This window comes from Nansenia antarctica (assembly GCF_963989245.1).
Source record: "Nansenia antarctica genome assembly, chromosome: 13".
Taxonomy (NCBI): Eukaryota; Metazoa; Chordata; class Actinopteri; order Argentiniformes; family Microstomatidae; genus Nansenia; species Nansenia antarctica.
The window spans coordinates 5896586-5911415 of NC_137683.1; positions in this window are offsets into that span (position 1 = coordinate 5896586).

Here is a 14830-nt window from a genome sequence, read left to right on the forward strand (position 1 = left end):
CGTTGCTGAGGGCCAATCTAACAGAAGTGGGGGCTGAAATGACAGTGAACGATTGACGGATGAGAGAAAGGGGAAACCACAAATGATAATTCTCTGTGTAACTGTAAATGAAAATGTTGTTTTTCTGTTTGGAAGCGGAAACATGATAATGACATGACAGACTACAGACTTGATAAAGCAATTACACATACAAATATGACGGTATTTTACACAATCAACAGTGTTAATCGGCCAACAGCTGAATGCACGAGCATTACACATTGATGCAACATTTATGATAAAGAACCATTCACACTGACTCAAGAATGTCTCTGATAAATCTACTAAAACCAACGGGTGATTGACTGAGAAATATTTGATTATAAGAGAGGGATAAGAACATTTAAATGTTCACAGCAAATTTACACCTTAATGCAAAATAAGCTCATAGTGTACATAGACCAACGGGGAAGTATTCAAGCCATCAGTTATGATTGTGATCAGAATTTTTTAACATACGGGTAGAATAGAACCTATCTACCTCATTAAAAGTATGCTTATGGGAATTGACTCAGATTGCACATTGACAGTAAATAAACTAAGTATTGAAGAACTGATTTGGATATTAAAGGGACGGTTCACGGTTTTTCACAACACACGTCCTAGTTTGAATACCCATGGCATGAACTTCAAATGACAAATCCTTTTGTTTCCTCTAGGAGCATTGATGAAGGACGAGTTAACCATTTTGAGAGAAACTAAATGTCTGTCTACCTGTACTTAACGATTGTGCAATCCCTGTATCTAAAAATGTCTCAGCAGGCAAGTGCAGAACTCACTAGAGGGGGGGGACCACAGGGGGCCCAACCCACTCTCAACTCTGACGATGAGAACCAAGCAAAGGGGAAAACACGTATTATGAAACGATTACTGATTTCAGTACCATAATGATAACTATCTCTGCTATTAACAATTATTCTTGATGTTGTTGTGAATTAAGATTGAAACTAGGACAAGAGATACCGGACAGACGATGCGTGCCGAGAGTAACCATGTGATCCTGGCCTCGCTGTGCATAAGATGGATGGCCACAATTTTATCGGTTCTGTATACGATCTGGGTGTTAACTAACGAAACAGACTTTACTTTAACTGAAGACTCTGACACTAATCTTGTTCGCATGCGTCGTGACATACAGGGAGTTAAACCAAATAGCGCACTAGACTCAGTTGCAGGAGTTTGCCAGTTTGTTGACAATTGTTGTACGTATTCACCACAACAGGAGTAAACCTTTAAGATCAGACAATGGGGACATAGAACAATAGGGGAGAGAAAAGTAGGGGGTAAGGATTTAGAGTTTCAATAACACTGTTAAAACATTTGAGCAAGCAGCATGAGGGTGAATGAAATAATTTCTACTGTGAGTCTCTCAGTAACACAGCAACAATACAAGAGGACGACAAGGCGGAAAGACAACAATGGTCCATCGGCGTCTCAGATAGTGCCTCATTGCGACCGGAAAAGCATGATGGTCCCTCTGTTGAAGATCGACCTAGGATATCGAAGACACCTAAAGAAAAGGATTGACGATATCCCTATTTGTTAAAAATGTATAATTATGTAACAAACTATGGAAAAACATGTGATTTGAATTAATGATGGAAATGATACCTACTTCATTTGTAATGAGTAGTTAGACATAGCAATGAGAAACCTATTTGGATATTTTCTCCTTTAAACAACAAAGGTTTTTATCCAAAGGAGGTGATTATTAATCAGAGTAGTTAACCACAAAGTGACCTTTTACTCATGCCAAGTCAATTGTGGAGTGAGATGTTTGTTCACTTTGTCAGGCCACATGACTGAGGAATTGTATTTGTCTATGGGGAAAGTCCTTTGATGACAATTCCGGGGGAGGAATGCAATATCTCAGCCATGTGGAAAGAAAGAGAAATAATTAAAGTTACTGTCCATTAGAGGAGAAAAAAAAAGAGTGAGCTGATATGATGCGTTTTGTGTAGCTATGTGCACGATGCTGTGTGCCTATCAAATATTGCAATACTCATTGTGTAACCTTAAACATACTTTAAGTGTGTCCACTCTCAGGACATAAACTGACCACTCTGAGTCAGCATGCGTTTCTGTAACTGGACCTGAGCCAAATATAGAGACCACAGCTAGTGGGGACCAGCATAGAACCTGGGTCAATAGGTCAGTATATTTAGGACCAGCCAGTCAGCTGACCAGGGTCAGGTAGCTGGGTTGTCAGGACAATCAGCCACTTTTGGGAGATGGGGACTTCTCGTCAACAACCCTACCTAGACTCAACGGAGCCCTGTCTTTGGGAATGATTTGCATGACAAACAGCTGGCTGCTTGATCAGCAACTTTTGCCTATATCAAGCCGCTGCAAAGTGTCATTAGGTGCGGTTCTCTCCTCCTTGCTTGCCGTGTGTTGAGAGGCTGCCCAGCGCTGTGTAATGGAATAAACTTTATCTTAATTGTCTACCTCGAGCATTAATTAATTATCATAAGGAAGCAACACATCTCGGCCTGCCGCCCTTCATCTGACATTCATCTTATCACTTGATGTCACCTGCCTGTCTGCTCCTGTACAGTATTCTGTCCTAGAATACACAGAGACAGATGTACAGTAGGTTAAGACTCCTACATCAACAATGTTTCTTGCCCAAAGCCATGAGGGATGACGATGAATGGGTTTCTTACTGTGTAGGAAGGAGTTCTCTGCTTGGAGGAGGTGTCATACACGTCACAACCGGTGTCAAACTTGTATGTGGGGCGGAAGTGAATCGGTGCCTCCTGGAAGCCTTTAAAGATAGTGCCTAGAGCAAAAATAGATCATAGAAGACTTCCTTTTGTGTACACAATACACAATGCCGGTCGAGAGAGGACACTGGCGTTTCGCGGCTTCTCCGCACGAAATCTAGATATACTTGCCGTATACAGAGTACATTGTCCTACAAAGACACTTAGATTTAGATTTAGTCATCTAAAAATTAATTAGACCCCTATACTTTTTTTTTTTTATTTTTTTTATTTTTTTTACTACTCTTTTCAGTTTGTAAAGCGTCTTTGAGTGTCTAGAAAAGCGCTATATAAGTCTAATGTATTATTATTATTATTATTATTATTAGAATGCATTTTAAGTTATCATTCTCCATCTAATATCTTGAACCTTAAAACACATTTGGGTCCTTTTCGAGTGTTAGCATGTTGCAAGTTGTAGCTGTAGTGTAGATGTATATAAACATACCATCCTTCATCTCCTGAGAGAGTTGGTCGTGCTGGAGCAGTGCAGACATGTCTGGGCCTTCAGTCTTGTCCAGAATGTTCATCACCCCTACACGGTCTTTACTGAGGCGGAAATTGAAGTCCCCGAACCAGAAGACCTCATCAAAGTGGGTGGTCACATCAGCTGAGAGACATAGAACACAGTCGGACATTAACACTGATGTTTCCACGCAAATACCTTGTTGTTAAAGGTTGTTCAGAGAACAAACAGAGCAGTCCCCCTGACTTAATTAGCCATGGACTATGACATTGCAGTAAGAGGAATACATTAGCACTCCCTTTCCCTGTAAAGAAACACCAGAACACAGTTTAGTCTGTTTATTTATTTTGTGTTGTTGGCCGGGGCATATCTTATGTACGAGAAGGCAACAACCTTAACAATGGGGTACCCAATTACCATTCTCTGCCACCACAGTCTAAGGAATCTCTTGAATCAAGGCAAGTACACTTTGACGATGCCTAGGATTAGGGATTATTACAGGATGTTGGAAAGGGAAGATGTAACATTACTAAGATGTAACACACTTAACCCAGCAGAGACCTTGCCAACCCCAGAAGATGGGGAGCCACACGATTGTGTGAAGGAAGCCACAAGGTACTCCAAGCTTAGAGCAGATCTACTAGCTTTGCCTTTAAAGGAAGCTGACGTTGAGTATTGGACTGATGGATCTTGTTACCGGGTAGGAGAAAATTTACGTGCTGGGTATGCCATAGTCCGATCCCAAAATTCAGAGTTCATTGTGGAACAAGCCGAGGCTGTTCCTCAGCCTTGTTCAGCTCAGTTGGCTGAGTTGATTGCCCTCACAGAAGCATGCAACTTGGGAACCGGACGAAGAGTGACAGTGTACACCGACTCTGCCTACGCCCATAATGTGTGTCATTTACATGGAGCTGTATGGAAGGGACGGGGTTTTAAGAAAACTGATGGTTCGCCTATACAGCACCACGCCCAAATCATGAAGCTGTTACAAGCCATGATGAAACCAAGGGAATTAGCCATAGTGAAGTGTGCCGCACACAGATCTGACTCATCACATGTCACACAAGGTAACAGGGCTGCAGATGATGCAGCCAAAGCCATTACAGGAGCAGACAAAGCAGGTAAAGTTCTTCTGATCACACATGAAGTACAGTTACAGGGCATGGTCACGCTTGAGGATTTGTTGATGTTACAGAGTGGGGCAAATGCGCTAGACAAAAACCTATGGTTAACAAGGGGGGCTAGTCAGGATGACACAGGTCTATGGAGAAATCATGAGGGACTGGTTGTGGCACCCCCAGATTTAGTAGGCATGCTGATACAGGAAGCCCATGGATTAGCACATGTGGCCAGGGGGGTGGTAAGACGCAAGATCACCAAGGAATAGGGTTTTTGGGCTCCATATTTGCTGGAACAAATAGACCATATCCTTGGTCAATGTGTAGTCTGTTTGAAAAACAATATCAGACCTGGAATACCAGTGGGAACTGGGCATATCCCTACCCCAAACGGGCCAATGAAACATTTGGTGATTGACTATGTGGACATGATTCGTCCTGTTGCAGGATACAGGTACATGTTAGTTGTAGTGGACAGGTTCAGCAGATGGGTAGAAGCTTGCCCCACTCGAAGAAAGGATGCTCAGTCTGTAGCAAAGTTCCTATGCAGGGAATTCATACCTAGGTTTGGAATTCCAGATAGGATAGTGTCAGACAATGGAAAGGAATTTGTGGATAAGACGGTAAAGCTTATACTACAAAAGTTGAGGATCAAGCAGAGATTTGGGTGTATTTACTCACCTCAAAGCCAGGGGATGGTAGAGAGGATGAACGGGGTCCTTAAGAACCGTCTTTCTAAGGTCTGTCAGCATACAGGTCTTAATTGGGTGGAAGGACTCCCTCTTGTATTGATGGCCTGTCGTTCCAGTGAGATTCGAGGGCTGCACTTGACTCCCCATGAACTGGCTATGGGGAGAGTAATGACAGCTCCCTGTGCACGAACCAGCGGGAAAGGGCCAAGTTTGGCTCTCCTGGAGAGTGACATGAAAGCCTATGTACAGTACATGACTAACCGGCAAAAGAGTATCTCTTCTTATGTGATCCACAAACAGGAACGTGAAGAGGAGGTGAACAGGAGAGGAAGGACGCGTTGCAACCGGGTGACAAAGTATACGTGAAGGTATACCGACGAAAGTGGCATGAGGCTCGACGGGAAGGACCATACGAGGTCGTTCGTTGCACTGGGACTACCATTCAAATCAAGGGGTCCCCCACTTGGTATCACGTTCATCACTGCATCAAGGCACCCAATGAGGAAGATGAGGGAGAACCTCAGCAGGATGGTGAGGAAACCCCTGGGGACGAGGATGTCCACAGCTTGGACATCCGGGCTGACGAGGATGTTGGTGAGTATCTGCGTCATGATGCAGATGATGTCGGGGGCCTCGTCCCAGACCCTGTCCAGCCCAGAGATGAGTGGGCCGATGGAGATCGTGAAGGATCCAGTGACTGCGACACCCCTCTTGGGGATTCTACCAAGCCTGGTGTTGCCCCTGTTGTCACCCCTTCCGACCCAGACAATGCTCCAGACGGAGATGTCAACAACCCGGGCGGCTGCCCGGACCAAGGTACCATTGAGAGACACAGACCTGTCAGTGATACACCCCAACCAGACAGACCCCGTGATAAACCAAGACCAATTAGGAAAAAACTCAAGCCATGCCGTTTCAGAGACTAGTATACCTCTTAGTGTTCCTACCCCATTGACTTCTTTGGACAATGTTACATCTCACTCACACACTGTTATACCTGGACGTAAGAAAAGAATGGTCTCATCAAGTAGAGCTTTTACTTGCCCACATTCACGTTGTACTGTTGATGATTGTTTGCTCTATACCGCCGAATATGACGAGTGGTATTTACTGGATGCTAAATATATTGACCTTAAGCCTCGCACGCGAGAAACTTATTTGACATTAACTAATGTTGACATGGAGTTGAACCCATATTGGTGTGTTAGACTTAATATTGGTGAACAGGTGTCTAATAAGAGCAACAATTTCAAGGACCTAGTTTGTAGGTCCTCTCCTGACTTTCCATTTTTTTGGAAAGACCAGCTGGATTGTGAGGAATTTGTGCATGAATATGTTCAAGTTGGGTTACCAAAGAAGGTTAAAAAAGTTGCTGTGATTGCTTCTACAAAGGCGCCTGTAGTCGCTACTGAAGATTATTTGTTGTTTGATTCTAATCAACTGGGGACACGGTCCCACCCTAATTCTGCCACTAGTATCATGAAAGATTTTGCTTCAAAAATGAATTATTCTGATTGCTGGATTTGTCAACAGGTCCCTGTAAGTACGTCTGCTCCTATGTTTTTCCCCATACCGTTAACTAAAGCAGAATGGTTTCATTATAATTGGCAGGGTTTAGCCCATTTTGTTTTACAGGGCAAGGACCAGAGCTCTTCTTGTCAGCCCAGCACGATTCTGGTTCCTTTAAATTCTTCCTATACAGGTGTCGATGTTGGTGTGTTGGAACGTCTGACAGCAGAAGTTAACGAACACCATAGGCCTAGCGGTTTTGGGAGGGTTATTATTGATAAGCTTACACATTTGTCACAACCAACAGGTCCGAAGATGATGTATATTGTCCAAGCTATGTTCGTTCAATTGAATGGTACTGCAGTGAGTCCTCATCTGTCATGTTCTGGGATTGTGACTTCTACACAGTGGAGAGCTTCAGTTGTTATTTCTGGATTGAAATGTAAAGTTGTTGATTGTGCTATGGTGCCTCAAATGAAATTACATGATACCAATACTACCAGACGGCAGAAAGGCACCACGCAGCTTAAAGTCATGCCACTCGTGAATGTTACAACCTGTATTGACATTCAATCTCCGGCCAAAGGCAGCGCGATTCGTCGGCTAGGGGACGCTTCTTGTGTGAGCCCTATTTATGTTTTCTCGTATCCTGGTAAGGAGCTTCAACTCCCGGAGGGTGTGTTTCTTGTATGTAATAATGATGCATTCTCTAAACTACCTGCTTTGAGTGAGGGTATTTGTTATTTGGCTCATTTGATACCTTTGATTAGGAAAGTTACTCGGAAGGAGATGTCTGTACTTCACAAACAAGCAACCCATCGTAGTCGTAGGGAGTTATCTACTGCTCAGAAGTTTTTTGGCCTAATATTCCCAAGTTATGGTGTCTACAACTCTCAGACTGAATTAAGTGCCCTGTCATCCGTTCTTGAAAAACACATTAATGCTTCGGATACTGTGATATCTGCCCTGGCTACTGAATTGACTGAAACTAAGAATGTTGCTCTCCAAAATAGAATGGCTTTGGACATTATTTTGGCCAGTCAGGGTGGTACTTGTGCATTGATAGGCGGTGAATGCTGCAGTTATATTTCGGATTCTGGTAAAGCTCTGTATGATTTTCATGAATCTAACAAGAAGGGTGTAGAGGATTTGCATAAAGAACACGGTTGGAATGTATTAGATTTCTTTGATTCTGCTTTTTCAGGTATTGGTAATATGATCAGGTCCGTCGCTATTATTTTTGTTGTCATTATCATCTGTATTATGTTACTTGGTATTTTGATCAAATGTTGTGGAAAGTGTATTTCTGATGTTCCTGTTAATGCTTTAATGTTGACCAACATAGCTGATGAGCAAAGGCTGGATTCTGTTTTGCTTTCTGATTTTGTTTCCTCTTTTGATGATTTGTTTATTAAGTGATGTTTTGTTATTGTTTGCTTCGGTTACTGTTTGTTTCTTTCTATACCGTGTGATTGATGTCGGTTGAGGAGTGATGTAATGGTTACGCGAAGCTAGGAGAGAGGTTCTGTTCCTGGCGCAACGAAAATGGAAGCTCCTGACTATGAAAGAGTTATCAATCTGAGACAGCGGTAAAGGCTGTTCTCCAACTGGGGTCACGTGCTAGTAACCTCTGACCCTGACGATTCAAGGACAAAGAAAACATCGGTCGTTGGAGGTTTCTGTATTGATTTGTGCATGATGAACTGTGTTTAGTTTAATTGTGATTGTTATTTTCAAGATTCTTTTTATTATTGATTGTTTTCAACAAAAAAAAATTATATGATATCTTTGGTTGCTAATACTGGTCCTGAGTTGGTCTGTGTTATTGTGCTTCTTGTGTTGTGTGTTGATATAGTTTTTCTGTCTGTTGTGGTTATTTTAATATATATTTTTTATTTTTTTTATTTCTTAGCTGCAGTATGTGGGGTTTGTGTTTTTGTTTTGTTTTATGTGGTCGTTTAGAGGGGGGAATATGTAGTATATTTTGGCCTGTCCTGCTGGGAATGGGGGTTGGGAATGGGGGTTTTACGACTCTGTGTTGGAGAGAGCTCCTGGTCTCTCCCTCCTGACTATCTAGGTAATATGATAGGACTTATGGCCTGTGACTGTAAATTAAGTTAAGTTTAAGTTACTTGAAACACACACATACCATTAATTTGTATAATAAGGCTTTGTAACATTTACATTTACATTTTTGGCATTTGGCAGACGCCTTGTTCCAAAGCAACTTACAATCAATACTTGTAATACTTGCAATACTTGTCTGACCGCTCCTTTTGAGCTTTTTGGGCCTACAGACATGCTCTCTGAAACAATGGGGGTTTTACGACAGACCACATGGTCAAACACACACACACACAGACACACACAGACACGCACGCGCACACACACACACACACACACACAGAGGTTGAGGAACGATCGATCAGCTCCTTATTAGGGCAAAGGCCGAGGAGCAAGGGTCACGAATCACGATTGGTCAAGACATATGGACCAAGCCTTGAGCCGATACTGTGATGTGGTTGGCTCAAATGTGAGCTGGGACAGGATAAAACCTGAAGAGACAGCAAGGATCATTCTCTTTGTTCCTGACCCACCCAGATGCCTGTGTTGACGACCAGATGCTGTGATGACCTGTTTGCTGTCTTTTTTGAATAAACAGTCTTAAACTTTGCTCAAGACTTTTCCTCATTTTTGACAATCATCAGACGAAGAAATTATATACAACACTGGCAATAACACAGGTGGAAGTATCGTCTCTCCTTTCGCTCATGTGTGCGTGCGTTTCTTAACTGAGAATGAGACACGTTCAACGTGACGTTGTTTCGCTAGCAAACTACCCACCACAAAAACATAAAAATAAGTACTTTCTCTTTTGTTTTCTTAAAATGTTTATTCACCATAATGTAGTATGGAGTTCAAAGTACTAGAATACCACATAATATCAAAATCGCCGAAATAGGACATTTCCATCTGTTTTTGCTCTTTGCCACAAACGAACGCCAGCGACATCCGACGGGTTTTCCCAGGCCACCACACATATAATAATGAAGTAGTAGTAGTATACTATATAATATAGTATAGTGTGTAATATAATAATGAAGTAGTAGTAGTGAGATCGCAGAGAAGAAGACCAGAGACGGTAATGTTGAGTGAGCAGTTTCCCTAAAGCGCCAGGGCTCGAACTAGGTGGACACGTCATCACCCTGCGCCTTCCATATCCACGGCATGACGTTTAGACTAAGGACACGTCTATTTAAAGCGACAGGACGGTTAACTGATGTTGACGGCTTGGTGCGGCTGGGCCCTCCAGTGGAAACCTGTCTGTTGTCAAGGCAACACTGTTGTTTTCAAAATGTTTCAATAATCTATAAACACCCCCTGAATTACTAGGGGAAATAAAGGCTTAAAGATGAAACGGTCGATGAAGCAACTAATAGGAAAACATGAAGTGCATAGAAATGTATTATGGATATAAGATGGAGTGTTTTCCGTGTTTTTCTTGCTTTGATTGAATTTAGCACTGTCGTAATCACTTTTGTCACATTTGTTTTTTTCTGAATAGCACTACGGCATGTAACACCTCACTTGCACTAACAAACACATATCTGATGGGTTTCTTTAGTTTTTGCAGCCTAATGGCCTGTTTCACTTGCATTGAGAGCTCCGTTGACCATAGGTTGTGCATTCACAGCAACAGCAAATCACAGCATACTTCAAGTCAGACCTTTTACCTGCTTAATTGATAAAGAAATAACAATACCTGTCCATGAAACAGATTTTGAGTCAATTGTCCAATTACTTTTGGTTCCTTGAAAAAGAGGGGGCTACATATTAACGTGCAGCCATTGGAAAGGTGTTTGATGGACGCAAACAAAAGTATGACCATGAATATGAAATGAAACATTAAAAAACGTAATAGCTCGGAGGCTTCCTCCTCTACTTCTAATGTTTTATTTTTATAATTTATATATGATGATGACAAAATGTGTTTTGACTACCTACTGGAGCTTGTATATACTATACTATAGATTACTTTACTGTGTGTGTGTGTGTGTGTTCATGCAATGTAATGCTTTGAGTACATATAAAGCTACCTACCTCCTACAGTATCGTGTGTGTGTCTGTGTTTTATCTACAAGTGTGATTACAGGAGTATTTGTTTTCCATGAGCATCATCTAAGGTATGCTACCTTTCATCAACAAAGGGATTGAGCGAACCTCTTCAGCAATAACATCTTTATTCAACCAAATTCACATTAAAATCTTAAACTGTATTCAATGATAAGAAACATATAAACAATCAACTATGTTACATTCAATGAGAGGGGATCAGCTATTACATCATTTTATTTTTGTGTGAATATACATTACCATCACAATATGTTCTATACTGTTTCTCTAAATCACTCAAACAGAGTTTCTCTCCGTCATATCACGAAAAAAGAAGTAAGAGTAAAAAGTAAAATACCAAAAAGTAAAATCAGAAAAAACATGAAATCCTACAGATTTTATCAGACTGTTTAATTGACAGGAGTGATGACCAGTGGGGCTGAGTTCTTACCCCCATCATTAAGGTTAGGTCTGAAGTATGGATAGAGTTTCTCAGTGAAGGTGATGCCAGTAAAGGAGTAGATATGAGACCTGTTGTCCACATCATAGAAGGAGACCTGACCCCCCTCATAATCTACAAACACCCCCACCTTCTGGGGCTTCTGACAGAGAGAGGAGGACAGCAGGGCTATCTTTAGCCTTGTACTCCCCACCCCTCAGCACCACAGCCCAGTAACCATTGTTAGGGCTAAGTGCAATCTGCTCCTTCCTGTTGATGGACTCTCTGGCCACACCTAATGACCAGCAAGTCTTGTCCTTCACCTGCACCTCATAGTAGAACCTCCCCGAGGAGAAGCCCTCCTTCCCCAGGACAATGACAACATGATCAAATCTCTTTGGGTTGTCAGGGCGATTCTGTCGTGTGTCTCCATGTCTCATTTGTTTCCCATCTTCAGACAGGATGAGACTGGGATGTGCTGTATCAGGGTCCAGAGTGACGTCCACTGTGGAGGACATACACATAGTTTATACTGGGCCTTTCCAATGCTGTTATATACATGATATTATATCTTGGACTGCACTTATATAGCGCCTTTATCCAAAGCGCTTTACAACGGCTTCTCATTCACCCATTCACACACCAATGGCGGCAAGCTACCATGCAAGGCGCCGGCCCGCTCATTGGGAGCAATTTGGGGTTCAGTGTCTTGCCCAAGGACACTTCGACATGTGGCCAGCCGGGGCTCGAACCGCCGATCTGCCGACCTTGCGATCATGAGACGCTGGCTCTACCTCCTCTACGGTGGCTCTACCTCCTGCGCCACAGCCGCCCAGCGTGATGGTATTTTTACCTGTTACCACCAACAAATATAGCCAATATGCCTGCGTTTAGACCCGTATCCATTTGGAACCAGCCCTTAAGGTGCTATGGTGATTGTTATTTTTCCTTAAATGATGTACAGTTGATGTTGTCAGTGTGCATGTTGTCAAGAGTGAACACATAAAGCTGCTCATCCTTATAGAATAAATAAACAAAAACTTAAATAATACTAATCCCAATTAGTTTGATCCCCAGATTAGGAATAACTAATCTTAAATCTGCATTATTGGGGACAGAATGATTTTGTAGCCTGGCAGATTTTTCGTCGACTCGGCAGAACACTGATCATTTTGACATGATTTGGTTCATAGGAGTGAGTTGGACAGGTGATCAGAAGGTCATGAGTTCAAATCCCACCTGCGAACACCACCCCTTGAGTAAGGCATTTACCCCTAAATTACTCCAGGGAGACTGTCCCTGTAATCTCTAATTGTACGTCGCTTTGGATAAAATGCTTAATGGTAGGAATGTAAATATCTGTGGTATAATGCACTTCAGAGATTTTAAGACAGCATGTGTGCATTAACCAATGCATGTTTAAACAGCACATACCTGCATACTTGCATACATACTGCTGCATGCTCCTCAGCTCTGTGGACACAGAAGAGACCCCTGTAGACAGGTGACATGGCTTATGTCTATGGACATGAGCTTAAATCTTTTCAGTAAATGAATATAACGTAATCTCACATATTAGTATGTATGTTCATACTTTGTATCTACAGTGTATAGTTATCTTCAGAGTAGTTATATGTCCTGAATAGAAACTTGTTCTGGTCTTGGACAGAACATTTATATCGATACAAAGACCACAGTGATAGTAAGGAAATATGTCATTCAGTTGTGACTATCCAGCACAATCTCCATGTAAAACATGCATGCAGAAAGTGCTTTAGTACTTTAGTAATTTTAAGAAAGAGTCCTCTTTCTTCTCCGCCGTAAAATGTGCACAATATTTTGCGGACCTCTAAACATACTGGCTTTATATTTTAATATATATAAAAGGGATTATAATTTCTGTCTCGTTTGCATCCATTGCAAGTGCCGGCTGTCTGTTTACTTTCATTTCCGGTAACCAAACCCTCATGTACGCATGCGGGTTGTTTCAAGTGTTACGCAAGTAAGCAAATTTCACCACAGGTGAAAGTATCATCAGATATGGGTCATTTTAAAAAGTAGATATAAAAAAAATCGGATATAGGCAAAAAATCTGAACTAGGCATGACGATCTGCAGTGTAAATGCAGCCGTAGTTCTTTCATGGGTAAACTATTGAAGATCAGATCTAAGCTCCTGTCCACATTGATGTTAGAAGGTCTGTCCTTATCAGTCCTTACCAACGTCAGACACCTTCTTGGTTTCACTCTGAAGTTTCTCCACCAACTGAGACAGGAACACTCTCACAGTCCTTAGAGAGAGATCACTGTGAACGCTGATCTCAGACCAGTCCTTGGATGGGAGAAAGTAGGAGAGAGGAGACATTAGGCATCGTGATGTTCTGATTACATTTGAAATATGATCAGTTGATCTGTCAATAAATCAAATAAATCAATACATACTGTAAAGTGTAGAGTAAATGTCAGACACAACTGCGATGCAATATGCTTTACAAGAAGAATAAATAAAAAATAAATGATTCTAATAAAAGAGCAGCTCTTCTCATGTCGTAACAAGAGAGAAGGACACTTAACTAACTGACCTGTAGGAGGTGGAGGTGGTCGTCAGTGCGTGAGAGCTGCTCCAGCTCAGTGCTTCTCCTCTGTAGCTCAGTGACTTCCTCCTCCAGCTCTTTAATCAGCCCCTCAGCCCGCCTCTCTGCTGCTTTCTGCTGCTTCTCGATCTCAATGAGCTCAGCCTGGCTTCTCTTAATCAAGCGCTTCAGATCACGGATGGACTGCAAACTGACCTCTCTCTCTGTCTGATTCTCTCTGAGGAAAAATGAATGTGCACGTCAGCGTGACCACATGATATAGCCACGTCTATCACAACAGAATACATACTGTACATGGGGGCGGCTGTGGCTCAACCGGTAGAGCTGACATCTAATGATTGCAAAAAGTTGGCAGCTGGCAGCAGTTCGAATCCCTATAATGGCTGTGACCCCTTTGCCTAGATGCCCCCTCTAGAGCATTAATGCATTTCGTTGTACTCTGTGCAATGACCAACTTTGAATCCCTTTCCTACATGAGTATAAACCACGAGAACCACAGCTTCCATTATGATGTCATGTCAATCCACAACACTTAGCAGCACTAGACCTATCGGGTGGGTTAACTTCTACATCAGAACACATCATAGGTCAGAGGTCAGGACGACTCACCTTGCTGAGCTGAGTAGGTTCAAGAGCTCTATACTTTTTTTTAATACATCCTTCTTATTAATGTGAATGTTCAAATCTCCATTCAAGATTACCGTATTTTCCGCACTATAAGGCGCACCGGATTATAAGGCGCACCTTCAATGAATGGCCTATTTTAGAATTTTTTTCATACACAAGGCGCACCGGATTATAAGGCGCACCGGATTATAAGGCGCATAGAATAGATACTGCAGTCAAACGTTTGACTGGGGTTGCGTTACGCCCAAGCTCCACCTACTGCGTTGCGTCACCTCTCCATCGGTGTTGTGTCAACTTCCCGTTGTCCAAGCTCCACCTGAGCGTTGTCACCATCAACGTTCTACCTGCTCCACTGTCAAAAATATATATTTTTCCACCTCAAGTATCAGCCGTTCGTCATCCATTTTTGCAACAAGCGTCAAGGACCTGCGGTGATTCACAGCTGACTCGCGTGAATAGCAATTCGCAAT